This window comes from Squalius cephalus (assembly GCF_949319135.1).
Source record: "Squalius cephalus genome assembly, chromosome: 16".
NCBI classification, from domain to species: Eukaryota; Metazoa; Chordata; class Actinopteri; order Cypriniformes; family Leuciscidae; genus Squalius; species Squalius cephalus.
In genome coordinates this window covers 36877256-36883332 of record NC_137137.1, presented here as the reverse complement: position 1 = coordinate 36883332, position 6077 = coordinate 36877256, and the positions used below count along the sequence as shown (strand labels likewise).

The following is a 6077-nucleotide window of genomic DNA, read 5'->3' as shown; positions in this document are numbered from 1 at the left end:
AAAAATAAACTCCTCTTTTTCCCCTTTCACAGACACTGTGATTAAACAATTTCCAACACGTCTGAGGTGCGAGCACTGATTCGAAGGAAATGCAATGAGGCAAACTCAAAGACCAATCACTCCAATTCACTTGAAGGATGAAGATGGTTTGAGTTGTAACAGTACTGTAACTGTTTGCAGCTATTAATGATTGCACTTTATTGACTCAAGTTAGTTTTTTTGTTGTTGTTTATAATACCTCTGCAGATCACTGTATTTTATGTTAATGTATTTATTTTATTTTTTTACAGTTTACATATGCTGTTTACATATACACACTGGGTGTAGTACGTTAAAGTTTACTAGCTTTCAATGTGTGTGTGTGTGTGTGTTTTATACAAATATTTTTTACTGTGTTTTACGGAATGATAATTTTTCACTGTATTTGTAATACATTAAAATATATTATTGTCATACTGAATGGTTTTATAAAAATGTATTTTTATTATACTAATAGTGGCTCTTATAGTGTTTTTCTAATACATTATTAATAAGCTGATATTATATTTAAAATATACTGGGAACACATTAATGTGAAGCTTAAAATATACTTAAGCTGTAGTTCTAAAACATATTTAAAGTGTATTAAAAATACAATTTAAAGAAGTGCTATTAAATTACACTAAATGTACTTAAAATAGGTCCATTTTAACACAATTAAATATTAAAATATATTACTATTACCTTAAAATTGAACTTAAAAAGATATTAAAGTACATTTAGTATACTTTAAGATGTCTCAAAATAACACAATTAAATATATAATTAATACAGTACACTTAAAATACATTAAGTATATCAAAATAAGCACAATTTAAATATATTTCCTTTTCACCTCTCACTTAAAAATGTTGGGTTAAAAATAACCCAACGAATAACCCAACTGTGGATTGGTATAGCACCTTCCCAACTGTGGGTTATTTTAACCCAATGCATTGGGTTAAACTCCAGTTGGGTTAAAATAACCCAACAGTTGAGTTAAATATTTATTTTTATTTATGACCTTATTTTAATAAATAAAATACAAATTGTTTTCAAATACAGATTGTTTATTTGTATAAACAATACATATGTTTCAACAAATATATTTTTCAATTACAAACTATATATTGGGGAGTCTAGCATTTAATGTAAATTATACATAATTGTGTACATAAATTCAAAATGCACAAGTGTACATACAACACACATAATAAATTCAAAACCTATGCAAATATGTACAAACAGTACACATTCAAAACCTACACAAAAATGCACATAGCATACATACAATTGTACAGCATACAGCACACAAAAATTCAAAATGAACACTAAATTTAGAACTACACATTAATAACCTATACATTTAATTCAATAACCTATACAAATATGGACAGAATACACAAATTAATAACAATAAATCCTAATCACAACTTAAGGTCTTCACTGTACACTGAATGCATTGATGTGTTAGTGTAAACATACCTTGAGTAATAAAACTACAAATACATATGTTGACTACTGGACCTAATGATGATGATGATCAAAGTTCTTAATGAGGCAGGACCTCCTCCAGATATATTAAAGTTTGCATGCTACAAAAACTCCCAAAATGGGTGCAGAGGTCTTGAAATAGTTTATGTCATAGATGTAAAACATTTTTGAAACACATCAAGTCATGTGGATCCGGGCTTGTCTCACTGTTTCTCACTTGTCTCCAACCTTAAAAGAATAAATAATGTTCAGTTGGGCATGCACTGTGACAACATCAACAGTGTTAAATTATGAAAAAGTTACATCAAAGCAGAGCTGTATTGAATTAAATTATGGTCACTCTAATTAGTCATTACACCTGCTGTTAAATGGTTAGTTCACCCAAAAATGTAAAATCGGTCAATAATTACTCGCCCTCATGTCTTTCCAAACCTGTAAGACTTTCGTTCATCTTCGGAACACAAATAAAGATCTTTTTGATGAGTCTTACAGTATTCTGTCCCTCCATTGACAGCTACACAACTATCACTTTTAATCCCCAGAAAGGTAGCAAACACATCATAAAGGTAATACATGTTACTCCAGTGGTTCAACCTCAATTTTATGAAGTGACATGAGTATATTCTATCCCTTAACCATAATTTATCACTTTATTTACAACATATTAAACTCAAACGCATGTTCACGAGAGCACCTCGACATTAACATGATGTGTTAATGCGCGAGCAGACGACAAGAGCGTGAAAGCAACAATTATGTATTTTTGCACAAAGCACTCGCGTCAGTTCATAAAATTGAGGTTAAACCACTGGAGTCACATGGATTACTTTAATGAAGTCTTTACTACCTTTCTGGGGCTTGAAAGTGGTAGTTGTGTATACTGTCAATGGAGGGACAGAAATCTCTCAGATTTCATCTAAAAGATCTTCTTTTGTGTTCTGAAGATGAGCGAAAGTCTTACAGGTTTGGAACGACATGAGGGTGAGTTAATCATGACAGAATTTTCTTTTTTTGGATGAACATGAGCTGAAGAGCAGTGTAATTTATCAAAATTGATTTGATAGTGTTGCTTTTACTTACAGGCCAAATGTCATTTAAGCTGCGCTTCATTTCAGCATATGTTGGACACACCATTTTTCCATTTGTGAGGTATGGCGATGATGGAAGGATGTCAGGCCATTTCTCCAGGATCATCTTTGAAAGACAAGAAAAAACAGTTTTCAACTATACCACACGTGTGTGAACCTAATTTCATATGCACTTAGACACAGCCAAAACAATTTTCCAAAATAAGACACCCCTTCCATATAGAGGGTATGCACTGACGTCACTTTCCCGCCGAAGAGCTGTTGCGTGACTGGATTTAATAGGGGAAACTGCGAAAACGTGAGTAAAACAAACGATTATCAGTTTAAACTAAAGGTTGGACTCGATATAGTGTTCCTTACAACTTAACAAAGATCCAGTGATCTGTGGATATTGACATGCAGCCAGGAATCCTGTTTCCTGATATTTATATGAGCCTGATTTAGACACCGGGGAAATAAAAAAAAAAAAAACTAATTTGCCTGTGAACGCTTTATATAACGACAATATAAGTCCGGGTGATCACTTCTATCAATGTTATATATATCATATCGTCCAGCCCTAAAACTTTTATAGTTTTTTGTCGATGTTTATTTAAAAACATCCAATTATGCGCTCCATTTGCTTCTCTGTACTGTAGTGATGGGTATTTTGAACGAATCTTTAATATGACTCGGGACTACTGAGTCTGTACTGGAAACAGAAATTATTAGTTCATCTCTTGAGTCTTCGGGTTCGAGTCCGAGTCTTTTGTTCTTCCTGTCAGTCCCATAGAGGCTATGCTGTCAGTACCGGAAAGAGAAATGATTAGTTCATCTCTCGAGTCTTCGGGTCTGATTCTTCTCTCTGAGTCTTTCATTCTTTTGTCACATGACAGCGCTGGACACATAAATGAGTTACTAATTTTTTAACAGTAACATGCTACATTTTTGGTCTCAAATTATAGCTTTTTAATTTCTTTAAATTTATAATTTAAGAATTTCTGTTATGATGGATCTTTTCCATATGGATGAGGTACTAAAGAGTTGGTAATGCTTTAAACTTTATCTATGATGGGGCAAACCACTTTGATAAAGATATATATTATATATATATATATATATATATATATATATATATATATATATATATATATATATAGTCTAATAACAACAGTTCCGTGACATAAAACTAAACGACTCGAACCCGAGAGATAAACTAATCAATTCTGTATCCGGTACCGATTGCATAGCTCAGCTTATGTAGTCACGTGTTGAAAGAAATGACTCGAACCCGAAGTCGATAGACTCGAAATGTGAACTAATCAATTCTCTATCCGGTATTACAGACTGCAAAGCTCAGTTTATGAGGATGTCACGGGATGAACGAACGGCTTAGATTGGGTAAACTAACAGACTGCATAGCCTGAAGACCCAGATAAATAAATTAATCGTTTCTGTTTCTCATAATTTGGCCTCTTCCTTGCATTGCATTTTTTTTCTTATTCTAAATGTGATCAACATTTGATGTGTTTGGGGAATTTGGCTATTGACATGTAACATTTAAATACATTCTGCTGAAATTAACGAAATGACTTGAAAAAATATTTATACATTTTTATGAATGAGATGCAAAGATCCAAGTTTGTAAAATGATCCGAACTTCCCACTACTACGTCACGTGCATACATATTAAACTCACCATTCCAAGAAAACTGTGAAGTCTGGGATATTCTCTAATGATTTCTTCAGCAGTTCTTGCAGTTTGTTGAGGTGGTGTGTGTCTCACGAACTCCTCGACTTGGCTGTGAGGACTTCATGCTTTCTTTTGCCACTCAATCATTGTCAGTCATCAAACAGCTCAGACTATATTGAAATAAAAAAATACTGTATTGAAATTACGGAAGACAGCTTAAAAAAAAACAAAAAAAAAAAACATAATTATCTGTACCTGGATCTGTAGTAGCCCCAGCACTGCACATTTGTTATCTCTAATCATTATTCAACTTACCAACTTGTTAGTAGAGGGACTCCAAGCCCGGTGCCAGATAAGGAAGACATCCAAAATGTGTACTGTACACTGTCCAGGACCAGAGTTGAGAACCATTGTCATCCAGCAGCATAATACTTTCATTTACTCCTTTCTGTGTTGGAACGAAGCAGAAAAAAGAAAATATTTTCAGAAAAGTAAACTAGTCCTTAAAAACTTGTTACTACAGTAAATCAAGGTAATCTGTGTATTGGAAAACATCGACTTTCTTTAACTAATCATGAACTAATCGTTTATTTGTTGCACAATGTTTCCCATTTCAATGTTGTTGGGAATATCTGCACTTTTTCATCTTTCTTTCATCTCGGGAGATTTCAGCGAATTCAAACGCTTCTCACTGCATCTCACAGCGCTGTTGTGGTGTCGTGTGACCGATGTCTGAGCTCGCGCCGCTGGGCCGAGCTGATAAATGGTCCGTGCACTACGGTTCATATGAGTAGAGCTCTTTCGTTCCGCATTTAGTGACAATTGTAGTCGCACCTGTACAAAAAAAGTACGTTACCAGTCTGGAGCACTGCTTCAGCTGTGACAGCTTAAAGTCCCTTTAAGACATTTGCTATCACGAATAAACAATTGCTATCCGTAAAACAGGCGTAATGCTAGTGATTTCAGACTAAGGCCTACTTAGTTTATTGTAGTAGGTAACTGGTAGTAAACGGTTTCGCTAGTATAATGTTATAATTAATTACTTTATTACTGCTAGCGACCTAACGGCGATAGCTAGGATTAATTTCCAATCGATCTCACTTCCCGGAGATCATTAAAACGGTCTAAAGGGAACTTCGTTTTAAAAAAATATAAAATTCATATTTAGAATAATTATATTCAACGTCTCAGTACACAATACTTAATGTTATATATACATAAAAACGATATGACTTACCTTTCATAATCAGGATGCAGCAGCAGCTCCTGCGTTGACTGTCTGTCACTGGACCGTTAAAATTTGAACCGTCGCTGCAGAAACCGTAGGCTATTTAACCCAACAGTCGGGTTATTTCTAGAAATTACCCAACGATTTTAAAAATGACCCAATATTTTTGGAAAATAACCCAACATATTGACCCAATATGTGTAACCCAACGGTTGGGTTACACAAATAACCCAACGTTTTTTACTGTGCTGGGAAGAGGCATGCGGGGGTCATCTTTCGCTGATTTAGGAATAGGTTTAATGATTGATTTATACCATGTAGAAGGAACAATACCGTTGTCAAAACAGAATTTAAATAAACCAAGAAGCGTATGCCTAAGATGTGAGGACTTTAACACCTCATTAGGAATTTCCTCCACGCCCATAGCCTTCCTCAGCTTGGCCTTATCGAGAGCATCGCGCACTTCTTCCAAATATCAAGATTCAGATAAATATTTGATCGGCTCTTATCACCCATAATTAATGCAAGAGTTTCTTTTACTTGAACTGTGAGAACACTGAAAGCAGGGTCAAAATCT

General features: G+C 34.3%; 1 long non-coding RNA gene across 1 annotated transcript; it reads right to left on the bottom strand.

Annotated features, from left to right (window-relative positions):
• Window positions 1-1074: 1074 nt before the first annotated feature.
• Window positions 1075-5025, bottom strand: LOC307174073. Its single transcript, XR_013823944.1, has 4 exons — window positions 4588-5025; window positions 4279-4442; window positions 2593-2706; window positions 1075-1740 (listed from the first exon to the last, which is right to left on the bottom strand). It is a non-coding gene; the product is annotated as an uncharacterized lncRNA (long non-coding RNA).
• Window positions 5026-6077: the final 1052 nt, after the last annotated feature.